The sequence below is a fragment of the Bombus vancouverensis genome, chromosome 3 (genome assembly GCF_051014615.1).
Source record: "Bombus vancouverensis nearcticus chromosome 3, iyBomVanc1_principal, whole genome shotgun sequence".
Taxonomy (NCBI): domain Eukaryota; kingdom Metazoa; phylum Arthropoda; class Insecta; order Hymenoptera; family Apidae; genus Bombus; species Bombus vancouverensis.
In genome coordinates this window covers 10,169,298-10,184,451 of record NC_134913.1, presented here as the reverse complement: position 1 = coordinate 10,184,451, position 15,154 = coordinate 10,169,298, and the positions used below count along the sequence as shown (strand labels likewise).

Genomic DNA, 15,154 nt, shown 5'->3' with positions numbered 1-15,154 from the left:
AAAGCGAGATTGAAACATAAAAGATTCAGACACCGCAGCAGGGTTAAGTTGTTGAAGGTGAGATCGAGTGGATTGAAAGTTCGCGTCGCGATACGAGTTGGTAGAAAAAACTTTTATCAAGTCGAATGCTTCAGGTGGTGTATTCAGAAGTTCAAGTATTGTTACGTACCTATATTTCTCCTCTTTTGTCCTCTATTCTCTTTATTTCTTCTACGTTCTTTCCCCTGGATTTAATCAATATTTCTCTCTAGAAACCGGCTGACAGGTTTTTACTTGCGAAGCATTCAAAACTTCAATCCGCATATAGATTGCACTAACTTTTTCAAAATATCACTATTTTGATTTGTTCTCTAAGCAAAGAACAATTTGCATTAGAGTTAATCACGATTTAATTACTTCGAAATTATAGTTAAACATAGTCGATAGAATTTCGTGAAGTAAATCGACGTAAGATTTGAATGTTTCTAGAAATTGCGTTAGATCATCGACTTTAACGTTGAAATTTCCAACGTTCTTGGAATCAATTTGCAACCAAAAATGTCGAATCTCGAATCTATACTTAGTCGTGAATTTTTCACGCAAATAGTCATCGAAACCTGACCTTGATATTAGAAGTTAAGTCGCATCCGGAGTTTCAAGATGGAGGTCGGTCTAACCTTTCGGCGTGGCATTTAATCGATATCGAACCGTGGTTTCAAAGTCGTGGCCTGTGCATTCCTATCTACTAAATAACCAACGCGACGCCACGGCTCAACTCGAAACAAACTTTCCTATCAATTTTCTCTAGAATCAACGATGAGAACCGCGAGATATTATGCTACTCGCTTGTAGCCTACGCTCATTCATTTACGTATTAACGTGTCTATTTCCTAAGAACGTGCGATAAGTCACATATCGTTCGATCGGCCAGTGGATAATCCTGTATTATGCGGTGTAATTTAGACGAGAAACGGCTGAACATTTGTTTCTACGATGCTTTTCAAAATAATTTAATTTTCCCTCTTTTGAGGTCTAAATTAAGCGTATCGAGTGTTTTATTGCAAACCAACCGGAAGAACAGAAAGTTTTATATATTTCAATTCGAAAAGCTGTAATCGAGAGACTGCGGATGTTTATGCAAATTCGTATCTTTAAGAAATACGTATATGAACGTAAATATGACGTAAATTAACGACATACGCAATCATTACGATCTGAAGTAAATTTGAAAATAATTATACAGAAAGCTGTAAGACTCTGCAAGGATTTAGAGTTGTATCAAAATTACCAAAAACATTTACAGTAGAATTTAGTGATAATTTCGCATACCAAGTTTTCCAAAGTAACCAGGATGATATTTGATTGTAAATATTAGAAAGAAACGTAACCAACGTTGTTTCTTCTGGACTTGTTTCTTCTGGAAAATATTCGAACGACCACTTTACTTTGGATATTTTTTATATCGATCGTAACGCGTTCATTCCGTAAACCTTGGCGCCTTAAGATCATGTCATAAACGTAAAAATCCGCAGTCTGGAAATCGATTGCAATTTTCCCTCTTTTAGGCAAATAAACTCTTGATCGTAAAAGATTAAATCGTTGGAGAAATTGTGGCTATTTATCACAAAAGAGGACTTGAATGTCGCAATAAGTCGGTTACATTGGAAATGTCGTTCACCTTTGCATAAGAGATCGCGAATTACGTTTTTGACCCAGTTCCACGATGCAGAGAAACGTCCGTCAGGGACAACAATTGCAGAAACGCGTGGAGAAAATAACCGCGACGAAACTGGTATACCGGTTACTACGTGTAATTACGACTGGTTCAGAAATTAAACGTAACGCGTTAACATTTTGCCGATTTCTACGTTTGCGATTATCGCGTCGATCGTAAAAATATCTAAAATTATCATGCATGATAACTGATAACCACCTGATTGATAAATCAAGTTTCGAACTTTCTTCCGTAGAAAATTCATCGAGTTTACGCACTTGTGTTTTATTTATTTATTTATTTTTTAATAATATGTATCTTTTTTAATAGAAATTTAGAATTAGGAATATCGATGAAGTTTTCAGTTATAGTTTTAGTTTTATATACAGTTTTATGTATTGTGTTGGTTTCTGCTATGAAAATTGCACAATTAAAAAATCGAGGAAAAATATTGAAAGTATCAAGAAACGTGTGGAATTTGAAGTATTTATTAGAAAATTGTTATTATTTCGCGACACAGAATTTCGACTTGGAATAAGAATTGAAGAACTTATACGAATATTAATCTCTGTTTAAAAAATGTATAACTGCAAGTTGGTTGATTATACAAATATTGCAATGTTCTAGAGACGATTATTTTAAAGATTCATAATATACGTCATTCCCATCTTGATTCCTTTATTAATTCACTTGCTATTAAAAATATGTGTTACTACATTAATAAAGTATACAATGAATCATAAAATCGTTTGCATCGTAGTTAACAGAAGAAAATATTAGTTTTAAATACAAGATAAAGTCCGAATCGGACACGATGTTCATTTTGTTCGCGTGTTCCCGCGTTATTATCGTTAACGATATTATCATCTTTGCCATTGTTCTGGCAAACGACGCATCCGGATGTTATTTTTAATCATAACCTAGAGAAACGTGACGTATATCGCTTTTATCTTTGCTTACATCCCGCTTTTCACATATTTCACGTCGCGTGATTGCTGCTTCACCTTCTATCGTTTGATATTTATTAAATGTTAAGTAATTCCGGCGTTAATTAAGCCGATTTAACGGACGCTTGTTAACGCTCCTTTTTATTTCAGAGGATTCTACAGTTTTATGTAATGTACACTAACCTAATTAGGTTTCTATGAATTATTTTTATCAGTCTTAACCATAAACTTAAGATATATAAACTTATTGAAACTGCAAGCAGGAAATAAAGTAAAATTTCAATATTAAAATTTCAATTACCTTAATCAAAGTTCCTAACGTTGCTAATGATTTCCAATTTTTCAATCGAATTTATCTAAAAATTTTAGATATATGGTAAAAATCTTCGCATATGTTTAAAATAATACTAAGTGTTTAAAATAAACCTCTTAACAAATACATTTATTATTAAGAGCTGAACATCGATTAAGATTAATCGAAATTATAAAAATTCTCTTCTCATATTTAAAATACTTCCTAATAAATGAATCATTCTATTGACAATTTATACTCAACGACGAATTTTAAAGCAATCACGTGTAATTTCCATATTTAACAACAAACCGAAACTTGCTGACAATTTTTCACAGTTGAAAATAACTAAATGGAAAATGAGAAGTCAGAAACTAGAAAACAACATCAAATGGAAACTTCCGTACAATTTGTGAATGAAAAAAACTATCGATTCGAATGCTGTGACTAGAAATGTGATCAAGTGATTAGAAGAAAGTCAGGATCACATATCAGGGACTCGTGTACGCGACGTTTCCACGGCAACAATAGCGAAAGTGGCTTCTCGATACAGCACCGTCTCGGCGCGCGGCGTCACAGCGTCGTCGCACGCGACTCTTCAATGTCGTTAATTTTATCGATCACTCGATAACGACTGCAAATTCCCCATAAAACGTCTATTCTCCGTTTCATTCATTTCTCTATATCCGTTGCCATTTCCAATCAACCGATCGTTACAGTATCACTTATAGTTTCAAAATAATTTCGATGATCTTCATGTCGCTAGAAGGAGAATCTTCTTCGCGTGACTTGTAATTCAAAAAATTAAACACTCTGTATTAATACTGTAATAATAAAATTAACACTGTGTATATTATTATACGTGTTGGTTTATTTAAGAGACGAGTGATAAAATTGTAATAGTCAGTGTATATTAAAATCACTTTAAGTACAAGTACAGAGATAGCGTGTGCCTCAATGCTACTGTTCAACTCTGTTACTTTGTTATTCGAATGTCTGACTCGCTATAAACATTCGCTACAATGACTGTCTTAGAGAGCACGTTCGTCTATTTGTATCGACAGGTGGTATTCTAAAAAGTTCAAATACAACTCCGATTGACGATTACAAACAACGACGATAATATTTTGTTCGGAATTTGTTTACCTTTGAACCTAGCAAACCAAAACAACGTTGCCACTCCAAGACACAACAATACGAGTCTCTCCCGATTTGAATCTTCTGTTGACTCATGTTCCGCTACAAGCCCAATGACAAGATATTTATTGCAAGCGTACTCTTAATGGAAAAATTAGTATACAACGTGAACAGTAGTCTTAAACATACAATTAATGCTCAAGATAGTCTCATTAAATATCGTGGGTTATTAATATAACGGATGATCAAATACTTTGCTTATTGTTGCGATGTGTATGTTCCAATAAATATCTTGCAACTCCTATATTTTCACATCCGTCTGAGATTCTATCATCGACAAACGTGATAGCCACGTCTCGTAATGGAGCTAATGAGATTTCAAAACGATCCGTGTATTATACAGATAGAAAGTTTCTAATAGCAATGTTCGAATAGTTTCGCGAGCCACCGTATGTATAGTAGAATGTTGTAACGTGAAATTTATTTTTGAAACTTACTGCACATATAACAGCACTAATTATCACATACATATAAGGAGGTACTTATTATACAGGGTGAGTCAGAACATGTGTAAAGTACGGCTGATTCAGCACACTAAAATAAGAAGCAAAGTTCATACCTGTAAACATATGTCCGATATGACCTTGTTTTTGAGGTGCAGTCTATTTTGCGCTGTTGGACGTCACTTAAATCAACCGTTTCAAACGATGGCAAATGGAAAGATCCTGTTGGCCTTGTTTCCTCACCAGCTCATCCTCCGGACCTAAAACCATTCGATTATTAGTTATAAGGGCGTTTAGAGTCTCTTGTTTATAAAACGTCAGTCGACAGCGTTGAAATTCTTCGTTAACGCGACGGTCAAAGTTGCTGACAAATCCGTGTAAGTTGTTCGAGCGAGTTGGACAATTTATGACGCGATGCATTCACGCTTTTATCGAAACTGCACCTGGTCACTTGAAGCAATTTCTCCGGAGGTAGATAAACAACAGTTGCAACACAAAACAATCTGTTACTGGAAAACAAGGCCATATGCTTATGAACTTTTCGTTCAACATTCTCATTCAGCCCGTATAATCGCAAATCTGTCTGTCCTTAAAATTTCTAATTAAATTCCATTCTGTCGAAGAGATGCAAGTGTCTGAATATTTCTCGGCATTGGCATGTATGCGTAATACGAATTTCGATTGCTATCTCGATCTCGATATCCATCTGCTTTACCATTAAATCGTTCGATCGTGCACGCGAAGCATGTAGCAGAATAAATAAAACGAACGAAGCAAAAGAACCGAAAGAGAGGTAAGATTGAAACGTTTGGGCGGAACGATAAATGACGAAAGTTCGAATCGCAACGAGGTTTCGCGTCGATTAAAAGATCGATCTTTATTAAACAGCCCGGGTGTCCATTTGACGATCGATTGATCGTTGAATTAATAAATCGTTGCAACGGTATAATGTTTGCTTGGTCGCGATTAATGGACCGTGTCAATCAACGTGTCGAGTCGTTAACGCGGTTATTCACGCCGCGCCAACCGCTGCTCCTTGAGCTTTCGATCGAGAGCGATTAATGACAGCCGAAGCTTCATCGTGTCTTTGCTTATTTTGCGGCGCGCCATCGGCCATGCGAATTTATGGTTTCAGCTGCACGCATTTGCACGCGATCCGAAAGATCCGAGACACGACGAAGGATGACGCTTTACTTTACGAACTTTTCGCGCGATGGCGTTCTCGGATGAATCTTTTGGCATTGACTTGGCATTAGAGTTCATTATTTTTAGATTAGCACATAAAGGATTGTACATACAGGAAATGTCAGATAACGTTCTCTTTTATCTTGAGCTGAATTTTATATTGAATTTGCGTTTAGCGTATGAAATATGAAACTATGCAGGATTTTGCTGCAATAATGAAATAATAAAAATGATGAAATAGAAATAAAGATGCGGTTCAAACAAAAATTCCCTCATTCTAAAAAAAAAGTTCTCCAAAACGTTACCATGCTTCTTGTACAAATATCGTACGCACACTTTCAGTGAAATCTAAGCTTCCACATGCAGCGAATAGCTCTCGACCGTTTGTTTATGCTTTGTAAAAGTCACGTTTATATCTACTTGACAAATTTATCAAATATAACTAGTATATTTAGAGACATCTTCAAGAACCATGATCCATCTTTGTCATCTTGTGTCTTTTGAAAGGTTCAATGCACAATTTATAATCAATTTTATAACAGCATCGCTAAAAATAAATATCAGACGCAAACAGTATTTACTCAACTACGAAGTATCATCGAATTTTTAAAATTGTTTTCCTCGAAAACGCTAAAAGTGGACGTACTATATCGGTGCCGCAAGCTATCGATATTGAAGGAAAACAACTGACCGATTGAAAAACGGAGAATCATCAGCATGGTAAACAACGAATTAACATGGTATCGCTTTGAGAGGAAATGGAGCGATAGTGCTCGAGTGGCAAAAGGGTCGCAGAGGGTTGGAACCGGGCGAGGAACGCGAATCGTGGCGGGTGCTCGGGATCACCGGCGTGCAGAGTCGTAAAACACGTGCGAGCGTGGTTCGCGGTGCCGACCACGTAGGTGGGGAACATATGGGGAACCGTGGCTAAATATAGAGAGCGCTTTTATGGCGTGCGGTCGTGCCTCTGGGATCCACGGACGATCCACGAACCCCGATGCCCTTTATCCGATCCGACCGTGTGCCTCTCTCATTAGGGCAGCGTCACGTTATCGAACGGATCGCCATGATTTCGCCAACCCAACATTCGTGAAATCGTGTAGAAACCATGGTCATGGAGAAACGCTCGATTTAGGGAAAAATTTGTCGAGTGGAAGAGCGTGTCTTTCGTCTCGTTTGATTAATCTTCGTTGTTTGCTGATTGGTTTCGTCACACGGAGATGGTAAGTTTCAGTGAAATTTTGAAGTTTTTCGTTTCTGAAATTGTTTCTTTATTTAAGCCTAACGTAGGTTCTGAGTTATTAATTGAATAGATTTAAATAAATAAGCAGATATTTATTAGATCTTAACGTGACATAGATAGCGAGGAATTTGTTGCGTACCTGTAAATTGTGTACGTTCAGACACGGGTTTTATAAAATTGTAAAATTGCGAGCTTTAGTTTGTCAGATTTTGTTTCTTTAGCTTTGCTTCTCTTAGAAATTTACTACGCTTGAGAATTATATTTCGAGTTCTCATTATGATTAGGGTCAGGGGTGTGAAACGATTCCTCATTTGAACTACACATGGTTGCTATGCAATGGAGAAGACATTGACTAGTGCAAATACGACTACTACAGAATTTGACGAGTAACCGCGGTAATCAGACACTCGAGAAGCTAACGACAATGATCCTAGGTCCAACAACGAATCCGCGGTCAACGGGTTAGTAGGCTTATTCCTTCGTCGAAGTCTAAGTGGAGATAGCAAGACATTAGTTAACTAGTCCAAGGGCTCGTACACCAGCGGGAGCGACTTTCCGTCACGGTGACGCTGTCGAGGAAAACTATGATGGGGTGTGTCTAAGAGCACGAAATCCTCGGATTCGTGGAGAGATGTCTTCATTCGGGAAGTGAGGGAAATTGACGCTGCTGTTAATTGAGCAATTTGGGACAAAGACTGCTTGTCCGTTTGAAGAACCTTAATTAACAAAATCCTAAGGTTTGTAGCGGGTCCTCAGGCTAGCTGAACTTTTGCTATGGTAATCATGGAAGGAATCGTTGGAATGTTTACTGTCGAGTACCTCTACGAATATTTCTTTTAATGAGGGCTATATTATTACTCCATACCGTTGTTAGACGGAACGTTCGTCCCGTTGACCGCGGCTACGTTCGGCGACTGATTGTCGCCTTGAGCCAAAGCTCATTGTCACAAATCGCAAATAAGTACAATTGGGTAGAATGGCGGCAAATTGTTTAATTACAGCTGTAGACTTTAATTGCAATTTTACGGATTTTCCCGAAGTTCCAGAGAGGAAGCTCCGGTGTCCTTTCCTGTATTTAGATTTGTATTAGGTTTTATACGATTAGGTTTACGTTCTTTTAATCGATCTTTATAATTCAGCCTGGCAGCGTACTTCTCGAAAGATCATAGGTCTGCTAAACTTTTTCAAATTCTATCGAAATTCAACTTTCTCAATAATAAATAATAAATAATTCAAGCTTGAATCAGCTTCCGAATTATGCGAGCGTGAAACACGAATTGTATCGTTCGTTTCAATGGATATCGATCAGTTCCGTGATTAGGGTTGTGGATGTAGAAACTTGTAGTTTTAGTTTGTTCTTTATTTTCGGTTCTTCTAGAAATTCGTTCCAGAAACTTATTATTAAATTTACACAAACAAAGAATCTAAAACTACAATCATCCTGATCATACGAGCTACAACTCGCTTCTCGCTCTTAGAAGCTACGATCGAAACAAAAACAGACTGTGTCTGCTTCAACCCTTCGTTCGTTCGTTGGTGAAAAATTTGTCGAAGAAACGGAAAATAGACAAGAACATCGTGTGTATCAGAGCCGTCTGTCTCGAATACGAAACAGAAGCTTGTCTCAATTTAATTGGAATGGTGGCTAGACGAACGTCAACGTCATCGTTCGTCAAGGTTCACGGACGGCCGATGAGTGCAGTCTTTGTCCGCTTACGGATCACAATAAAGCTTCCGACCATGAGTACGATTCGCTTGACTGGCGGTGGAAGACGAGGAAACAACGACCGAGGAAGTACACTAAGCGGGGAGTTCAAGGACAGCAAAGGAGTTTCTCTTGCAAATGGATCCTCCTTCTTATGGAAAAACGTCCTAAAGAATAGCAACTCCGAAACCCTTTTCGTCTCCAATGGCGGAGATCGAGACTGAGGAGAGACTTGGCGTCTTTGAAGGTTCATTTGTAGACTACGGGTTTTTATAGGAAGTTTCAAAGTGCAAGATTACATAGAATGGGCATAATGTGAAAAGGTATATAACATATCCAAGGTAAGTATAATGTTTTTTATAACACTTGGATGGTAAAACAATTTTCTATCGCGTCTGTCTTTTTCGATTGTACATATTTTCCGACAAATATGGATTTGCATAAGAATCCACAGTCTAGTCATTTGCATCTTTGAAACTGTTGATTCGTTTGTGTTACGTGATAATACGATGACGATATATATCGATATGCTGGTTATTAAATACGTAATAACGGAATGTTATCGAGAAGAAGATCGTTTTCTAGAAATTCCTAGAGTCCCAAAAGTATTTCAAGAGGATGAAATATTATACGGGAATGTATGAGGATTAATCATTTGTAATGAATTTGAAAATGACATTTCTCATCGCTCATATGGGTGTCTAGTAATTAATTTGTCGACCAACCTGTAATATAAACGGATCTATCAATTACGCGGTGAATAATTGGCGAACGCAAGTGAATACGACGTATCAAGCGCAATGCTGTATTTTAACGTGGAAAAATCGTTTAAATTGTGAAATTTCGCGCTAATGACGATGTAATTATGCATCTTGGCCGTAGCATTTCATTTCCGGTTTCTTGCAATCAATTTACATTACCGATATCTGTATTTTTAGCAATTTAGCCATAACAAAGCTGTTCAATTTAAAGAAATTGATATATTATATTTATAACATCGCGATTAAAGTGCGGATATTCATGCAAGTTCATATTTTTCTGAGTACAATTCCAAAAATCGGGCCTAGACGAAAATGTGTTCTACCAAATACCATAACAAACATTACACTCTATACATGTCACATTACATGTATGTTGCACATTTTTATCTTCAAATTATCCAGAAACACGTAAAACTCCGCGGTTTAATTATGATAAATTATCACTCGTTCCTTAATAGTTTAGACATCGTTTAACGATCTATGCTCGTCGTAGATTGCATCGCGTCGTCCAATTTTCCCGCAAAATGAAAACTCGCCCGCTAGCTTCTTCCTCCTCCTTGTATCCCAACTATAAAGAAACGAAAACTCGAGAGCAGAGACGCGTTTCTCTCTTGCACTGCCGTCGCTGCGCGCGGAGGGAGATGCCGGAGCGAGATAAGCGACGCGCCTGCTTTCCAATTCGCAACGGATGATCGCGCGGCAGAAGTGCGTGAGAGGTAACGTGGGCGGGTGGAACTTATTGCGGTGGGTGGGCCAGGCAGCGAGCGTGCGACAGAGACCGCCAACGGAACCCGTTTCTCCTCTATCCTCGTGTGCACTGGCTCGTGAAGCCGACAAAGACAAACCCAGACAGAGAACGAATCCATTAAACAAGCACCAACATCGCTGAATCGATTCGTCGAACGAAGAGGGAATACGTAAGAAAAAGGGGAAGACTTATTGCAGAAAGTGAGACAAGGATAGACATATGTATAGAACGAACAAGAAACGAAGATGGAAGATATTCGGAGCGGGAGAGCGAGAAAAGGACAAACACAGAAGCATTAGAGAACGGATAAAGATAGAAGATATTCGGAGCGGGAGAGCGAGAGAAGGATAAACCTACGTGGAAGCGTCAAAGGACAGATAAAGATAGAAGATAGATGGAGCGGGAGAGCGCCGGGGCTGCAAAAAAATGTGCGTGACGCGAGTCAAGAACGACAGAGATAGGGGGAACAGAGTTGTTCCGTGGAACCAAAGAGGGACAGATATACAATGTGAAACAAGAAGAAGAAAGATAGAGATAGCGATATACGATACTGTGAGGAACGACGAAAGCGGAGAAAAAACTGTGCACGCAAGCCTGTCGGAGGAGGAGCGACGTATATACTGAACAAGGAGAGACGATTAGACGAGGATAGTCTTATAAGTAGCATGTTAGAGCGACAAAGAAAGGGAGCGACTAGCGTTTGAATGGAACAGAGAACATGAATTGAAGAAAAAAAGAGACTGTCTAGTATGAAATAAAGGGAGATGGAGCATATAAAGAGCGACTAGTGGAACGAAGAAAAGAGAGTTATATGCTACTGGATAGGGAAGAGTATCATTGAGAGAAAGATAGTCGATATGGGTGGCAAATTGTTTGACAGAGACTGGAACTTTGAGTGGAACGTATGGAACATGAGAATGAAGATATTATGAACGTGATGAGGACGAGGATGGAAGATAGTAGATACGACGGTAGTGTACAGGGCACTGGGCACTGTAGTGTCGAGTATGTATTGGCTGTGAGTTCGTGGGAGAGAAAAAGATGGGAATATTCTGTCGTTGTTTCGTATGAAGACTACAGTAGAAGAACGCAAGTTAAATCTATTCTTTACAGAGAAACGATTTTAAAATTCAGGGTGCTGTCTATCAATCCCATGTTATCAAAGTTGATCTTTTATTTCTTGCTGGAATTGTTAATTCGTTCCTTCGTACTTTTCAAAACTGACAAAATATTGCTTGCCTTAATGATTATACCTCTAGTTTTCACAAAACTTCGTCAGTTTACCAATTGTTTTTAGAAGACTTACTCCTTTTGACCTTAACAGATTGTTTTCTTTCTTAGATAAATCATACTGAAGTACTTGCTTCGTACTCGTAAATATCGACCTAAATACTCAAAATAAGGATTATGAATTGAGCGCGACAAGGTTGGGCGGGTTCTACTTTTATCAAAGTTTAATTTTAATGCTGACTTTATCTCCAAATTACGAGATCGTAGATTGCTGGATATAAATCGCGTGTAATATCTCAATGTTTTACTTCGCACAATATTAAAGTGCCCACGTACTACTTATGTAGGTACTTGTGGAAAATGTCATAAAGCAAAAGGTTAGAGAGTAGGGTCACGCGGAGGTTAATATATAGGTAACTACGCTACATGTACATAGATTAAATAAAATTGCTATTATAACCTTCACCTGGAGAGAGGGTTAATAAAGATAAAAAAAAATCTCCGAATATTTAGCAACGCTTAATTTGTTAAAATAAGCTATAGAAATTACAATGTAAGTTTCTCGATTCTTTCTTCGAATTATTCTTCATTGTTTAATGTTGAAGTTTAAGCGAAGAGTTATTCGAAGAGTCGTGTAGTACTTGCGCATATTCCATACTATGAGTTAAACAGGTTTGGTATCTTTTTACAAATGATATTACCTAGTCCTTTCAAGGTAATTGCACGGAGACGTCAATTACAAAAATTAACTGGATAATTTTCCCACGATTGTATTTACCGATGGGGAGACGCGAGTGTGCAAATTGGCCCGGGATAATGGCGACAACGTGACGCAGGCATCCGGCCAAAGAAACCGGCCCAATGTTAACCAACTTCATGAAATGAAGTTAAACTATGTTAATAGTCGTTAGTTTAATGAACAATTTTCGTAATTCGCGTCTGTTTTACAAACTTGTAAATCCATTTTTCAAGTTTCTGTCTCGACTGAGATAACGAGGATCGTTAGACTAAAAAAATCGTGAACGATCCGGCTCCGATTTGGACGTAACGATCGATTTTATGTATAGTCGTTTTTTCGAATGAGAATGGCTGATAGAACAACACTTTTATATATTTTTTTTTAATTTTTCGTTGACTAGCATTTTCTTTTAACATATTAGGGAGCATTCAATTTTTGTTAACAACATTTTCTTTTTTTTGTTGCCTCTTGAGGGATCTAAGAAAAGGGACGAAAGGACTTTGGAGGCTGATTTTATCCTTTTAAACTTGAGTTTCCGCAGCTAAAGAAACATGTATCTGCTATATTTGGCTGTTCTTTAAACCTACAAAGTTTTATCCAAATCGGATCGTTCGCGAACGTTCCTTGTTAATTTATTAATGAAAATTAATATCAGGGAATATATCTTCATTCTGCTTAAGGATATAGATACATAATTTCATTCTATGAATTATTAGTGTGCCATTATGCTAGCATTGCGTGCGAAGTTTCAACTTTTCGCAAACGTTGCTTTGAATATTTTGCAGTCCAATTTTAATTTTTAATTACACATTAAGTCTCTTAGTTATAATTTTATTTCTACTAATTGCTTTTAATTTTAATTGAAAATCTTATGATCTTTGCGAGCAACACGGTCCAATGATTAGGCAATGAAAAAATCAATTAAGGGAACTTTATTTATTGTCGTTGAAACTTAAGAAACGGATAGGTCTTCGCTAAAAAAGATTAAGAAAACTTTGATTTGGCCAGACAAACGTATTTCTAAGCTTTTGGAAATTTTTTACGCCTTTTGCGAGCAACATTACAATTACATAATTTGGTAAGAAAAGAATTAATTAAGGAAGTTCTTTGCCACTTTTTCAATACTCTTGCCACTTTTACAATACAGAGAAATTCGTTTAAACCTTCGTCAGTTTCAGCGCGCTCTTGGTAGTAAAAATATCGCATGTTTTCGCTGACGAAGCATGTTTCTGCGAGCCGACGCGCAATTTTTAACTATGTTTGCTCGTCTAGATTCGCGTCCTGGTATTTTCCTCGAACTAACGAACTTTCGTTTGGGAAACTCGCGTCGCGATGCCGCGCTTTTCAATCCGCTTAACGTGGTTTCATTTATGCAAAAGTGACGGCGCGCACGTTGAAGATTGTTCGGCTCCCTCGGGGCTAAATCCGATCTGTTTACGCAATCGTGACTTCCAGACGACTACAAATTGCCACGTAAATGTATTACCGAACGATCTCGTTAATTTCTACAAGTGTTTCTGTCGTCTTTATCGTTTCGTATCAATTCTACGCTCACTGTAAGACACATACCATTAACAAACAAACAGTACTTCTTAACATTACGTGTACGAAGAAATATTACAATGTTGCGAAGACTGACATTTACAAAAATCTGATAAATTTCAATGAGCATTATATCATTATGATTGTTATAAATTACTATTTCGTTCGAGATCCTAAATTATAAATAAAACTGATATATTTAACACTAGAATCTGCCTGCAATATGTACTCAAATGTTCTATATATAAATCAATGTATATATTTATATTTATATTTCAAATGATATTAATTAAAATAAATAAATCTATATTATATATATAATTGTGATTATTATATATATAATTGTGATTTTCTAAATAATGATATGTAATAATATGTGACGAGTTTGATGATTCTAATGTCAGTATCATAATAATATTCGCCATAATATTAATGGATAAACAAAAATTAATTTCTTTAGCATTTGTAGATATTTATCACGTTTCTCGATGACTATATTATTGTAACCAGTCGCAAGATTCGTGATTTTTTCAAAAATTTTTAGCACAATCTTGTATCTTCTATCGTAGCTTTTTCTTTTGGTAAATATAAGAAGATACGATTATAATACGATAATACACATGATAATAGGAAGAAGAAAAAGCATTGGAGTACAATTGGCGGCTACAAACAAACTGGTCGGCTGAACGGTCGATTGATGAGAAATTTTAGTGAACCGTTTTGTATGAACGCAAACATTTGGTCGGCTAGTTTCGTCGACCATCGACTAGTCTACTTGATCAATTTTAGTCGACAGATTTAGTCGACCCGGCCGTAGCCGTCTTAACGGACACTTTGTTTGGATAACAGAACGTTCAAATAACAAAGTACCTATTCGGATAATAGAGTATTTTTGAAAAAATAATAGACCTATTTTCTTCTTGTGCTGTTTGAAACGTAAAATGTAAAATACGAAAGGTAGAGAAGAAAATATTCAACGTGGAATTGATGTCAAAAATAGAAAAGAAATATATTAAGCCTATTTTTTTTCTCGAACCGTTCAAAATGTAAAATGTCGAATTAATGTTGAAGATATTCCTTAACCTCCGCGTATTTTTGAACAAGTAATAAACCTATTGTCTTTTTTCGCATTGTTCGAAATGTAATACATAAAATACGAAACGTAAAAAAATACGAAATTTTCAACATTGTATTAATGTTAAAAATATTCCTTAACCTCTGTACCTGGTTAAAAGAGTTAAGGTCTAAGTAAACTTATAAAAGGAAAAATTCATCCCTTTATGCTTTACGGACTGAAACAGTGAACCCTCGCCCTAAAAAAGCTTATTTCAGTAAGCAAAACAACCCTTCGTCACCTCGCTCCACACTGAAGCCATATTGCTATAATTTGCCCTCATAAATGGCGAAACTCTGTGCGAATGTCATAATC

The 15,154-nt window shown here is 36.9% G+C and overlaps 1 protein-coding gene across 3 annotated transcripts in view; it reads left to right on the top strand.

Annotated features, from left to right (window-relative positions):
- LOC117165922 (RAS oncogene family member Rab26) overlaps window positions 1-15,154 on the top strand; it is a 152,351-nt gene that overhangs the window by 1,439 nt on the left and 135,758 nt on the right. The window lies entirely within an intron of this gene.